The sequence below is a fragment of the Pleurodeles waltl genome, chromosome 5, assembly GCF_031143425.1.
Source record: "Pleurodeles waltl isolate 20211129_DDA chromosome 5, aPleWal1.hap1.20221129, whole genome shotgun sequence".
Classification (NCBI taxonomy): Eukaryota; Metazoa; Chordata; class Amphibia; order Caudata; family Salamandridae; genus Pleurodeles; species Pleurodeles waltl.
Genome location: NC_090444.1, coordinates 1,208,743,144 through 1,208,757,743, shown reverse-complemented (window position 1 = coordinate 1,208,757,743; position 14,600 = coordinate 1,208,743,144). Strand labels below are relative to the sequence as shown.

The 14,600-nt window shown below is 42.6% G+C and overlaps 1 long non-coding RNA gene across 1 annotated transcript in view; it reads left to right on the top strand.

Annotated features, from left to right (window-relative positions):
- The first annotated feature begins 2,539 nt into the window (after nt 1–2,539).
- LOC138297374 (uncharacterized) overlaps nt 2,540–14,600 on the top strand; it is a 61,819-nt gene continuing 49,758 nt past the window's right edge. Inside the window, exon 1 of the long non-coding RNA XR_011204064.1 lies at nt 2,540–2,699. This is a non-coding gene — a long non-coding RNA (uncharacterized lncRNA). The remainder of the gene's footprint in view (nt 2,700–14,600) is intronic.

Here is a 14,600-nt window from a genome sequence, read left to right as displayed (position 1 = left end):
CAAATAAGCACAGTGCTGATCCACTTTTCTTGCACCCCTTAGTGCTCCCCTAACACCACCATGTGTGTGCTGTATTTAAAATACGGTGCAACATGGTGGTATTTAGGGGACTAGAGTCAGAATTTTTTACGCTAGTCTAGCACTTTGCAGGATCAGCGTAAAAACATTTGATGCTAATCCTGCAAAGCACTCAGAGGCCCATTGTACCCGACAGACACCTCCTTTTAATGCCTGCTCCAAGCAGGTGTTAAAAGTGATGGAAAAAAATGCCGGAAAAAGTGAAAAAGTGCCGGAAAAAATGACGCAGAGAAATCTGTCAGATTTTATAGCGCCATTTTTTTGGCACCCCTTTAAAGGGGGAATGCCATCTTTGAAAACATTATGCCTGGCGCAGGAATAATGTAGCGCAGAGGGATACTCTGTAAATATAGCATGGCGTTTTTGGCCTTCTAACACCACATTGGTGTAAAAACAATGATGCTCAGGTGGCGTTAGAATGGCGATAGGGGCTCTTAAATATGCCCCTATATTTTATGTGGCTAGCTGAGTGGATTAGTAAAGCCAGCCTTTACAACACATGTATGAATGTGAAAGGGGAGTGATGGAGAAATGAGGGGCACATTTGCCGGGCGGTAGTGAGTGAAATCGAGGAGGAGGTCATGGGATGGGAGGGCCACAGTAAACTGTTGCACAGGGCGACACCATTCCTAAAGCCGGCCGTGGGTGGCACAACCAGTGCTGCAGGCGCACTAGTAGAATTTGATATACAGGCCCTATGTACCTCTAGTGCACTTTACTAGGGACTTACTAGTAAATCAGATATACCAATCATGGAAAACCAATTACACATACAATTTCACATAGGGAGCACTTGCACTTTAACACTGGTCAGCAGAGGTAAAGTGCCCAAAGTAACAAAAACAGCAAAAACTGAGTCCAGCACACAGCAACAACCTGGGAAGTAAAGGCAAAAAGTGAAGGTAGACGACGCCAAGGATGCCAGTTCTAACAGCTATAGTTATCTGAAGAAACTATAACTTGTGCTTCAAAGTAACTTTAGGCAAGGAGTTATAGGTTCTCAACATAACTAAAACTGTAAGTATAACCATAACTGTTAAAATTCAATGGTTTTGTATGGATGAAAAGTCAACTTAAATATAATGTCCCTGTAACCTTTGTTTTTTTGGTGAATATACTATATATATTCACTCAAAAACCAAAGGTTACAGGTACATTATGGTTACGTTCAGATTTTACAACATAAACCATAGACATTCAGCAGCTATAGAGTTATCTCAAATAACTATAACTCATGCCATAAGGTAACTATAACATGTGCCCTTGTCCTATGGGCTCTTCCAACAGCAAATAAAAACACCAACAATGAGATTAGATTTATCACGACTTACAGCAATGGCAATAGAAGAATCTATAACAGCTTACATAAACATTGGGATGTTTTAACATTGGATCCTGATCTCAAAAGCTGGTTACCAGCTAAACCTAAAATAGCGGAAAGAAAGGTACACATAAATTACTTAGCCCTAGTGACACTATTAATTACAACCCCAGGAGTACTAAAGCAAGCTGGCTTCTGTGACTACCTAAAGGGTCCTCCAAATGTGGGAACTGCATATGTTTTAAACATGTATCTGATGTCAAGATATTTGTAGATGAAAGCGGAGAGTATCAGTTGTGTATTGCTTCACTCATCTGTTGTAACCCTTCCAACAGTATCTATATGTTTGTGTTTGTGATAAACAATACATTCGATCCACCATGTACAAATTAAAACTAGATGGAAGGAGCATCTCTGGGCCATTAAGAATACATTTCAGATCATCACACTCACTTGCTCAACTAGAGGATATAAAATTCATTGGTATGAAGGAAGTAAAAAACACACAGGAGTGGTGGAGATTTTGAAAAGAAGAAAAAAGCCAGGAAAACATTTTTTATCAACAATTTTAAAATGGTTTAATAATGTTTTCGTTCTGAAAAGTAGATGAAAGCCCAAATAGAGTAGACGCAACTGCCTATGATTAGTAAAGGGCAAAGCTCAGGGTTCGAGGGTGCTTGGGCTATTGAGAATTATTTTTCTTTCTGACTGTTAGTGTTAAAAGGTTCATGTACTCAAAACTGCTGCGTAATGTTTTTTGGGTTAGCTTCCAATTTGAATGAAGGCTTTTCTTCCAAAGGACAGATATGAAGCCATTTAGAGTAGAGGCAACTTCATGTGACTAATTACAGCTCAAGTTTCGAGCATATTTCACGACGTTTCGGCTTTTTTCCTTCTTACTTAACATTTATTTTCTGCCAGCTAGCTCATTTTTAGTACTCATTTTTTATTTATGGTATCGTTTCTCACACTTTGTGTTTTGTTTTCGATTGATAGCAGTAGTCGGGGGCACATGAATGCTGTTTAGAATTTTGCTCAAAAGTCTTTTTTCCTTCTCTATAGGTGGCCATGCTCCCTCTCACAGGTGCAATTCATTAACTAAGGTATATATATCATGTGCTTAGCAGCACATGATTTTTTCCGATTTGAGCTAACTTAATAATATATATAATTGTAGATGGAAGGCACTTAAACAGATGTATTATTAGGTACAACTTTTCCTGTTCTATGTCATGGATATCTTTGATTGGCTAATATTGTTTTGGACACCGATTACTTGGACGACTGTACCGTATTTAAGGTAACGTGGTGGTTATTCTCTTTTTCTGTACGAGCTTAATTCTAGAGGGTGTTTAACTTCTTCTAGGTCCGCGAAACGTCTCGTTAATAGGTAGCTTAGTGCATTAACGCCAGCGAGACTGTCGCGATGCTCCGAAAGTTGTGACTGATCGGCACAGTGGAACCGTTGGGCCTTGAGTACAGCTTGGCTTGTGACGGGCGCTTATGACATGTATCTGTTTGATATTTCCTTACATTTGTTCTTTAAAATTCTTTCTCCCAGGAAGAGATTATCACTTATCGGTAATGCTATACCATCTCTCAACCATTTTTGTTCTTGCGCGTTTGCGCACCATTTAGTGAAGGAGTTAGTGAGGGTGTTCACACAGCCAAGGCTTTTCTGAATGTCCGTATTGGCTTTTCGATTGCTCTTTGTCTCCCATTGCAAATTTTCACCTCCACTACCTGTAGTGTCTTATAGATAATTTCACTGAAAAAAATCATGACCGAGATAATGGTCCTAACCTTTTTACCTCTAACTAGACACCGGCTTTGTTTGTAGGTGCATGTAACTACTCTATGAATCATTTAAACAGTTCGATTATGATAAGTGTTTCACCCCGTTTGTGAGGACATTTTCATGGTACAGTACGGAATGAAACATAAATTTTAACAGCTTTGTTTCACTTCCTTTGGGGAGGATCCTCGAGAAATTGCATGTAGGATTCTGTTAAACTCTATTAGTGATTTCATTTTAGTCACACGGAAGTGGGGCCGAGTTGGTTTAACACCAGTGTGGCAAGGTTTGAGACGAACCCGTTAGGGGTTCGATCTTGATAGGTAATAGATTGTATAATTTCGGATTGTGTTAAATATGTAATTTACTGTGGAATTAACCTTTGGGCTTAAGCTTTGATGGGAAGTATTGTTCGATCAGATCTTTAACGTCTAAGTTAGTAAAATAGATATGACTTTTTTTTCTTCAAATCGCGTGCTGCTGCCCGAGATGCGACCTTCGTTTGTTCGAGTGTTCCTGTTTTTTTTCAACAACTGTACCTCTGTTATCGAGAGAGTATAATTACTTTATTGTTCTAGATACAAGAGTGAAATAGGTACTGTTACAATGTAATTACAATTGAACAGCTCAATGGCGTAACCAAACTTGAGACCCACCCCATCCATCCCCGGACTCACGCAGGGGTTCTTAAGCCAAGAGCACTGTGCTGAATAGGCACCCTGTAGCTCCCCCCCCCCCCCCCCCCCCATGGGGTCCTTTATGACACAGGAACTGCTATTGTGTAGCCTCTAAATGTTCATTGTTTGCATTTTGGCATAAGAACAGTTATTTTATCTTTAAATGTTTTTATTCACTATGAAATGTTCAGTACTTTGTATTGAATATTTGTACACCTACTGTCTATACACGTTTTTATTTATTTTTGTTCAACAGCCCTTAAGAAGACTGTCTCCAAACACATGTCGACTGTTTTGCATTGACATCATACATTGAAGAGTATTTTGAAACATGTATGAGATAGAATTCATTTTCAGACTATATATATATATGTGTGTGTATGTATATATATATATATATATATATATATATATATATATATGTATATGTATATGTATGTATATGTATATATATATGTATATGTACCTGCCTTGTGGGGACTAACCTTTCCCGATGGTCTTACAATATAATAATTACAGAAAAATGTCAAAAAAGATATGGCATCCTGATTCAAATTTATAAATAGCTTCATTACAGCACATGGCACAGAACCATTCTTATGGGAACTTGAACATGGGTTACTAACCTTGTGAGGACTTACTCCAAACGTTTCGTTTGTGATTGAATACAGTCATGAACAAATTGCTAAATGCTATTTTTCAATGCTATACCTAAATTACATCAGTTTGTTCCTATAAAAACCCCATGTGTCAAAGGAACACACACCTAATTTTAATGGTGATGCATTTTTCAGGAGAAAATAGCATATTGAATGCATGTTTAGCCTATTGCGGAGTGCTCACACCTTAACCCCTTCACTGCCAGGCCTCTCCCCCCTATGCCAAGCCTTTTTTGGGTATTTAGGGCAGTTCGAGCTTGAGTCCTCAACCTTTTGTCCACGTCAGCTACCCGCTTCAAATTTGCATCTTTATTCCAACATCCTGGGGATTCTAGGATTTCCCCTGGAGGAAGCCAAGAAATTGTACAAAATACAGGTAAAATTATTTATTTATTTTTTAAAAAAGGGAAAGGTCTGCAGAAGAAAGCTTGTGGTTTTTCTCCCTGAAAATGGCAACAAAGGGTTTGCAGTTCTAAAATCACCAGCTTTCAGGGACAGACTTAAACCAGAAAACCCAATTTTCAACACAATTTTGGCAATTTACTGGGACATACCCCTTTTTTTACTATTTTTTGTGCTTTCAGCCTCCTTCCAGTTAGTGACAGAAATGGATATGAAACCAATGCTGGGCAGCTAAACATTTCTGAAAAGTAGTCAAAATTCTGAATTCAGCAAAGGGATCATTTGTGTACATCCTTCAAGGTTTTCCTACAGAATGTAACAGCTAAAATAAAACAAAAAAAAGAAATGGAGGTAAAAAAAGCCATTTCGGTCCATGTTTTCTTCTATAACTTTTTCCAGCTATGGCAGATTTTTGAAAGCAATATATCATTGTCTGCTGGACTCTTCTGGTTGCTGGGATATATGGGTCTAGTAGGTTCATCAAGAACCCTAGGTACCCAGAACCAATAACTGAGCTGCACCTTGCAATGGGTTTTCATTGTATACCGGCTATACAGTAATTAATTTAGTGAAATATAAAGAGTGAAAAATGGGTATCAAGCAAACCTTTGTTTCCAAAATGGGCACAAGATACGGTGTTGAGAAACAGTAGTTATTTGCACATCTCTGAATTCTGCAGTCCTCATACTAGCATGTGAATTACAGGGCATTTCTCAAATAGATGTATTTTTTTACACCCTGTCTTACATTTGGAAGGAAAAAATGTAGAGAAAGACAAAGGGCAATAACACCTGCTCTGCTATTCTGTGTTCCCCAAAGTCTCACAATAAAAATTGTACCTCCCTTGTGTGGGTAGGCCTAGTGCCCACAACAGAAAACGCAACATGGACACATCAAGGGGCATATTTATACTCCGTCTGCGCCGAATGTGCATAAAAAATTGACGCATATTCAGCGCAAACCTTGCCCCGTATTTAAACTTTGACGGACGACAAAATTCCACTGTGTGCATAATTTTTTGGATGCAGCAACGCGCCTGGTATATGCAAGGTAGGTGTTCCCATCCAAAAAATTACTTAAACGGCTGTGCGTCGTATTTATGCTTTCGGGCAAAAATGACACACGGCCGGGAGGCGGAGCTGGAAAATGACGCACAGCCCGATTTGCGTCAATTTAACTCCTGGATCAGGGCAGGCGTTAAAATGGGGCAAACACACCTGTATTTAATCAGAACACACAGAAGCAGCAGCAGAGCAGCAAAAGGGAGGCATGGAGGTGATTCTTATCCAGTGTGGACGCAGAGCCCAGTAGCTACAACAGCAGCTACCACAACACCAGCAGGGACCCCAAAGGCAGCGCAGAAGGCATAGGATATTCTGCCCCAGAACAACCCTTCATGGCCTCAGGGAACACCACATCATCCAGAGGTACAGGTTGAACTGGCAGGCCATTCAGCAGCTGCTGCGCAACATTGAGCCACAGTTGGCACCCACTTTGCTGACACCCCGCACCATCCCAACAGAAACCAAGCTGCTTGCCGTACTTCACATGCTGGCAAGTGGCTCTTTTCAAACTGGTTCCCTGGTTGCCGAATAGCATAGCCATCATTCTCTGCCTTTTTGCCCAAAGTTCTGCATGCCATCATTGGACTTACACCCCACCACATCTGCTTGCCTAACACACTGCAGAAGCAGCAGGAAACAAGACAGGGGTTTTACCTCATTAGTGGCTTCCCACACGTCCTTGGTGCAATCAACTGCACACATGTACGCCTTGTGCCACCTGCTGCAACTGAACATCTCTACCGCAACAGGAAGCAAGAACATTCCATCAATGTGCAGGCCATTGTAGATCACCAAGGACTGATCACCAACATCGTGGCTAAATATCCTGAGTGTCCATGACTCATTCATCTTCTGTCACAGCACCATCAATGAACACTTCCAGGATGGACGGTATGGCAATGGACTACTTGTTGGTAAGTACAGAAACCTACTTATATACACACTGCATAGCAACCCTCTAGGACACACAACCCATTCACCACAACAGCAACATGTCGACAGGAACACACTGAGGTTGTGACACCACTAGCCATGTTTCTTAGGTCACCATTGAACCTGTCACACATCTGAAATTAGTGTACAGTCTAATGCCAAGACGTCAATGATCACAACGTTTGGAGTGGTATGCCTAATTGTCACCTTGCAAATTGTAAGTGTCTCAATGATGTTTACATTAATCCATTTCATAAGTCTAAAGGTATGGGATGTCCAGGGTACATTGATATGAATGTGTTAACAACACTGTCAATCTTAACCTGTGTATGGAACTATCATCTCACACCCAGTGAAGACACAGGGACACCTGTATCACAAGTCACAATGCTAGGGAGGGCACACTCTACTGCAAATCCCAAAACATACTGCTGACAACCGGTTAGCAGCCAAACACTCCTTTCAGCTAAGGAAACACAATGCAGATGGGACATCCTACAAGCCTAGGATGCGACATAACACAAGAATCAGACAACACAAGACAACTACTGCCATGAAAGGTGATTTCAATACGGCTATCTACATCAACATGATCCCATTCATTTTCTCTTGCAGCTGATCAGGGGTATGGCATCCAGCCATGGATAATGACACCTATTGGCAACCTGAGTACTGCAGCAGAGCGTGCCTACAATGACGCACATAGGAGGACACACACCATAGTCGAGAGGACCTTCGGCCACCATCAAGTCAAGGTTCCGGTGGCTTGACATAACTGGTGATAGCCTCCTATATTCCCCGGAAATGGTCTGTAAGATCATCCTAACATGTGCTATTCTGCACAACATTTGCATAAAAAAATATTCCCCCCCTGGAACCCGAGCCACACATGCCTGAAGAGGATGGTGGCCTGCAACATGAGGGGGAACAGAACACAGCCGCTGGTTTACGCAGGCGGCAACATATCGTGAACAATTTCTTATAAATATCACCATCACCACTTTATGAACTAATTTAAATAAACACCTATAATAATCACCATATCATCATTTGGCTATTCATTTTTGCACACCTTCATCTCTAACTATCAGATTAAGAGTGTTGCCTCATGGAGCATTGCTGATATACAAATTAGGACACTGAAAATCCCAGAGCAAATGTGGTGCGTATAATACAATGGGGACACACACACACACACACACACACACAGTAAATGACATATATCCTGTACATTTCACCTTTGAAGGCCAATAGCAGAGGACCACACCTATTTCACACATGTTGAAATCATGGTTCATTGCAGCATATGACTCACAACTAAGACACCATCACCCAATAATGGGAAAACAAGCCTCGTACATGAGGCAGTGGATGTGCTTTTGCATCCGTAACAGGAATGTCAGACCAGACCCTTGACGGCAGTAAGTCAAACTGCATCCAATATTTGCAAGGACTATCTGTGACCAGAGTTCCATAGAAGCAGTACATAGACAGCACAAGTGCCACACATATGAGCAGCATTGCGCACAGGACATTCCATGTACATGTCAGCCCATTTCCTAACTCCTGACACACCCATGCACCTGGTCACAACCCACCTGTCTGAAGAGGTCCCTGGAATAGTAAGATGTGTACCCTGATATTCCCGCCTCTACACACACAGCTTGTCAATAGTAATCCAGTGTGCTACACCCTTTCCTATGGTATACCATTGTCATAGAACATCTGACTGCATGGACGTCGGGTCAATTAATACACTGGCTTCTAGTTTCTAAGCCCTGTTAGCACCTGTAGATTGCTTCCAATGTGAAAATGTCTGTTGGCCATTAGAATACAAATCTCACCTACGGGACTTGTGAGAAACAGATGCAGCCCACACCTGTGATCACCTCCATGCACACCACCCATTTTAACAAGCACTGCCCCTGCTGATGCCTGGAACAGCATAGGAGTTGCCATTTTGTCAAATACACCGTTAAGCATTGATACTAATTAAGCCGTGTAACACAGCCCTTGGGTTCATTTGTCACCTTCAAAAACACAGGACATACACAGTTTGACATGTCAACTGTCTAGTTCGTCCTCCAAACAGTCTTAGTCAGACCACTGATTATGTAACTTGTCAAATTGCTGTATCCTGATTCACCCTGCATCCTGTCAGCCTGACTGGCATCTGTCTGTGCGTCACCCTAAAGTATACCTGTGTCTACATATGTACCACACTTGCGTTAGCAAACCTCTCATTCATCAGAGGGTATTTGGGCATGTGCTTCTTCAATGCATACCCAAATACATTGTATATCATCATCTGCTTTTTAACTGTACCATAGGAGTTAAATCCTCTGTGAATACCAAAATTCATGGCCCATCCCTTGTCTGGGTCTCATTTATGCATGAATGACAAAGTGGGACAGTGTCCCAGGGCCGTATGTAGGGATTCAGACCCAGCTGCCTCTGATGTCCATGAAAAATCCACACGTCAGGACCCTGACAGTTCACACACAGAATTACATTGCTCACAACATATTGATGGGCTGTGTGGTGAATAGCCGCAAGAATAATCAGCACAGAGGCTATGATCCCAGATGTAGTGGGAATTGCAGAGGCTAACCTGTGTACAAATGTTGTAATGACACCTGCAGGAACCTGACACCTGAGACATTCTCACCCAGCACACCAAGGTTGCCATGTTGACGGTCTCATTACACGTCTTCAGTGGCAGGGTGGGACCATCCCCATGTAGGTTCTTATGTCCACATCCACTTTACTCACATTGATCAACAAAGGATACTCAGTAGATACAGGAATAGCTGCCACTGACTCATGAAGAGTCCTGCACCTAACTGACAATTTACACCCCAAAAAAATATACAGGCTCAAGATTGGACCACACACATGAACAAGACACCTATGTGCAATCGAAAACTGGAAATGTGGACACGTGCAGCCTTGTCTGCTCGTCCACCACAGCCACTGGATAGTTGTAGCTCAGTTATATGACCAACTGTGGCGTAATCATACATTTGTGGTTCACCTTTGGCTGTCTGGGCAAACATGGTACCCACTTCCTCAAGTCATGTGTATGACTCACTGTGGGATTCACCAACAAGTGCCTAGCAAGTTGTTACCAAAAATCTAGGACATAGGATGTTGAAAATGTGGACCATTGACATGAACAAGCGTCTGCCATCTATCTGGTGCATGCTTTGTCATATGTGGTGTCTACTTTACCCTAAATCTTGGAAGTGCACATAACAGATGTTGCTACATGTATGACTAACACATGTCCTCAGTTCCACAATGACTTTCATCTAAGGTTTGAACACATGGACTTCACATTCATACAAGCATATGTGTAATAATGCATCATGTGATGCACACACACACTTGGTCAACAAATACATTAGTTGCCATAGCACACACATTGAGCCATAGGCATTTAGGTATTGTACATATGTGCATCACATTGCTATCCTCTCCTGATGCCAAACATGCCCAAATTGTGCAATACATATATGTAGGCCACACATGGCTATCTAGTGCGTCAGCCAACCGCCAAAATACTGTGAAGGAAGTAGCAGGTCATGGTCCACTGCAGTTTGTCACACATGTGAACATACACCATAGTGGGTGCCATCAGCCTATCTCTGATGTGTCCCAAATGTAACATAACATAAAAACGGAAAAAAGGCCAAAACCAGTTCATGCACTGAAATGTTGACATTGCTAGCGTTATGCATCAGTTTTTGTACACAATACAGATTTAGCGTCTTTTTTTTTTTACGCACAGGAGTGAAAATTAAGCCGCATCCAAATAATTGTACAGACTATTTACTATTTGGATGCAGGTTACTCTTCACTCCTGTGCGTCAAATTATGACGCACAGAGGGTATGCGTGAAAAATGACGCATAACGTGAAAAAGGGTGGACATTTTTATTCGGGAAGTGTTGTAATAGGATATCCTATTTACAGATCATGTACAGTGGGTGTACTTTCACTTTCACTTTGAGGTCTGTGAATCTTCTAGGCTGTGTTGAGTGTTGTCCATTGATTTTGTGCTTTTGTGTCCTGTCTCTATTGTCAATTTGTGAAATAAATATTGTTGGTGTATAGTGTCCTACTGTGTTTTGTGTACATTTGTCCAGTTTTCTAGTGTTTGTTTGTGGGAGTCAGTTGTGGGTAGTGCTAGTTTGGGGATAGTTGGGCTCTTGTAGTGGTTAAGTTTACGTTTCATCTGTTTTTGTACCCCTACTTCCACCTTTTCCCCTTTCTATTTCTTTAACCCCTATTCCCTTTCTCATTTGTACAATGTCTGGTAGGCCACGTCTTGGCAGGATGGGTGAAGAGTTGGGGGGCTTCATATGGCTTGTGTGCCATTTCTTGCCACTGATCGAGGCAGGCGGCAGGGTGATACAGGGTATCACTGAGGCGCGCAGAATCTGGCGGGGAAAGGTGCTGCATCACCTGCAGTGTGTATGCCAGCCAGAGGGGTAACCACTAGCTGAAGCACCGGTGGGCTGACCTCCTCACCAGGGAGCAGGATCTCTTGGACCACCTGGGAATCGTGATTGGTGGCCCTGTTGGTGAGTACTAATCATGTAAATGTGCACTATTAAATGCTCTGTAGTGACATCAGATTTGTACAATATCTGCCAGCTAACTTGCTTACTGTGTAATGTTGGGGAAATATACAGGGTAATTGATGCACTATGGGAAGGATCGCAATTGCTAGCGGTCAGGTAGCACGTGCTCTGCAACCTTATAGGATACTTTTCCGTTAAGTAAATTGGTGCTGCCTTTGTGTCAGACAACCAAACAAAATAGGAGCCAATCATGTCTATATAGGCTAAATTTGCCAGAGAAGTAAAGATGTACTAACATTGGCTAACTTTGTTGACGCAATAGTAAGACTGACTTTAGAATCACTACATGATGCAGAAAATGAGTGCTGGCTTCACGTCAATTAATAGCAAAGTGGCTCAGACATGTCTCATATGAGTGAGTGTGGAATTAAAGCGTTCACAGAAGTTCTATGAATGTTAGGGATTATTGTGGTCCTTCATCTTTTTGGATACATGTCAGATCTGGATTTGAAAACATTGTGAAAAGGTGTATGTTGCCCTCAGCTAACATCTTAGAATGTTTGTTGGAGTTAGTTGTGCCACATTCCAATTAGGGATGGCAGTCCTAAGGTATGCACATTGGGTTCACTTCTCCATGGTTGCTGCAAATCACCATAGCTGGGCCACCTCAAATGAAGAAACTAACATGAGGGCTTACAAAAGTCCCTGTCCCTCTGTACATTGTACCTATGTGTAATAAATGTGTCATGGCCACATAGGCTGTTTGACTGGTAATGCAGTCCTCAAGTAACCAGGCTTTGGCTGTCTCTTGGATGCACATGATGAGACAATTACACTCTATTTGTTTCTCGTCACTAATGACGGGGCATGTTTGCCACCACATGATAGTTAGGGCCAATGCATGTGTGCAGATGTGTGCAGATGTGTGTAACTGTCACAGGAGACCCATGCTATGTACAAGTTGGCCGTGGTATATCAGATGCAGTATCATCATGTCTGAATGGCTGCCATTTCCTTATTCAGCCTACACATTGTATGTGTCTTTGACATTGTTGGTCAGTGCACAGATTTGGAGCACATTTCTTCCTTCCATGCCTTACAGGTGGACGGCACCCTACACTGTGGGAGAGGTGGCTACATTTGAGGACCCCGACCACTCCAGTAAGTGTTGAAATGTCTGTTATGTGTTGTGTTTGCTGGTTATGTGTGATGGACTCCTGTGTTGCACGCATAGCAAGGTGTGATGTTGGCCAATCATTTGTCTTGTTCCATGAGTGGGATTTCAGTTTCTCAAATGTTTTGAGTTGGCCAATGCATATCCTATTGTATTATCTAGGGCTTGTAGGCCATTCCTGTAGGCACCACAGTGAGTCCTGGGGTGAGTCATGTGGATGACACTTGTATCAACAAGACTCGCTCTGGAAGTCAGCTCAGATTTAGTCAGCCTGTCAGACCCACATTATCCCAGATTGGTACAGCAAATTGCTTTCCAACAGACTTCTGCTTCCCTATTTACAAAGGTACTTATTGAACTGTAGGTAGAACTTCCTAGCAGCATGTACTTCCACATGTAGTGCTACAAGTATGTGGAACTTGAGTGCAATGGGCTAGGTGTGCATGCTAATCATGATCATGGGTGTTCTTGCAACTGTCTGATGAAAGTCATGCCTTACTGGAAGTACATGTTGTGTACCAAGCTCTGCATTTCCTGACATGTGTGACGCTATGATTGGTCTAGGGTTTGCAGACTCCTAATTGTTGATAGACCTTACCTGTGGTGTGTGTAGAGCCAAACACGTGTGGAGTTTTCTATACACTCCTCAGTGTCCATGTTTGGAATTGTTAGTTGTTTATCCACCCTCAAACAAAGGCATGGGTTTGTGAATAGGGTACCTAGGACTGATGCGATCAGTATGTTACACATACATGTGAATCAGTGACTGTTTGGTCGGAACCTAGTATACACACTCGGGTATGGCACATGGGTACTATACTGGCAAGTCCTGTTACAACTTGCAGACCATGTGGCTTTAGTTTTGCATTCCGTATGATATTTGTAGCCCAGGTATTGGCGGAGGATATGCAGCATGATTGTTAGCTGATAACTGGCAGAACTCAGATGGCAAGTCAATGCCAGTTACCCATCTTGTAGGTTTTGGATGTGCTGTGTGATGTGACCTTTGTAGGCTGGCCTGCCATGTACTTACACAGGGACATTCAATGATCTGTATTGTGATGAGTTGTTAAAAGTACAGTAGGTGTATTGTCTGACTTCTTGTGCCATTTCACACAATGCAGTTCCTAATGTAGAATATTTGCATTTGTCTTCACAGCTGCAAACATGACTCCAGCCCAGGTCTGTGTTCCAGAGGCGGGCCATGAGATACCAGCACATCCTGCTGGTAGTCTGGGTTCAGGAGGATGGACCATCGATACCGCCATGAATGGGCCTCTGGGGCATGGAGGGCCTTCCCACAGGTTGGCCCTACTTTGCCCACCACAGCCACCACCAGCACAACCACCACTTCAAGCCAGGTGGCCCCACCCACAGCTGGGACTGTTGTCCCTACATCTTCCATACTTTCAGGCCCCAGCATTGCTACAGGTGCAGGACAGCCCACTGGCCTTGGCTCCACACACGCACAGACCTCCACTGGTACCCAGACTGCCCCAGCTCCATCAGTTGACCCTGCAACATTCCACAACATGGGACGGAAGATGGACCGTGTGTTAAAGCTAAGCAATCTGAGCCGGGATGTTCGCCACATTAACAGGTGTGTGAAGTCCATAAAGAGGACCCTCTGGAGGGCCAACCTCTAGACTGTAACAATGGACATGATTCCCTCCCCTCTTTCCTTGTTCTCATTCTTGTTCTCATTCTTAGTGTTAGGTTAGTATAGGCTGTTAGTTTAGTTAGTGTTAGTGGGTGGAGGGGTCCTGATTCTTTCTATTTTTACTTGGGTGGGTGGGGCTATGTTGAGGTTCTTGTGTGTAATAAAAAAAAATATATTTGTTTGGGATATTGTGTGTTTAGGTTAGTATGTGTGGTCCTCCATGTGTCCCGTCTCAGAGCGGGGGGGGTGGAT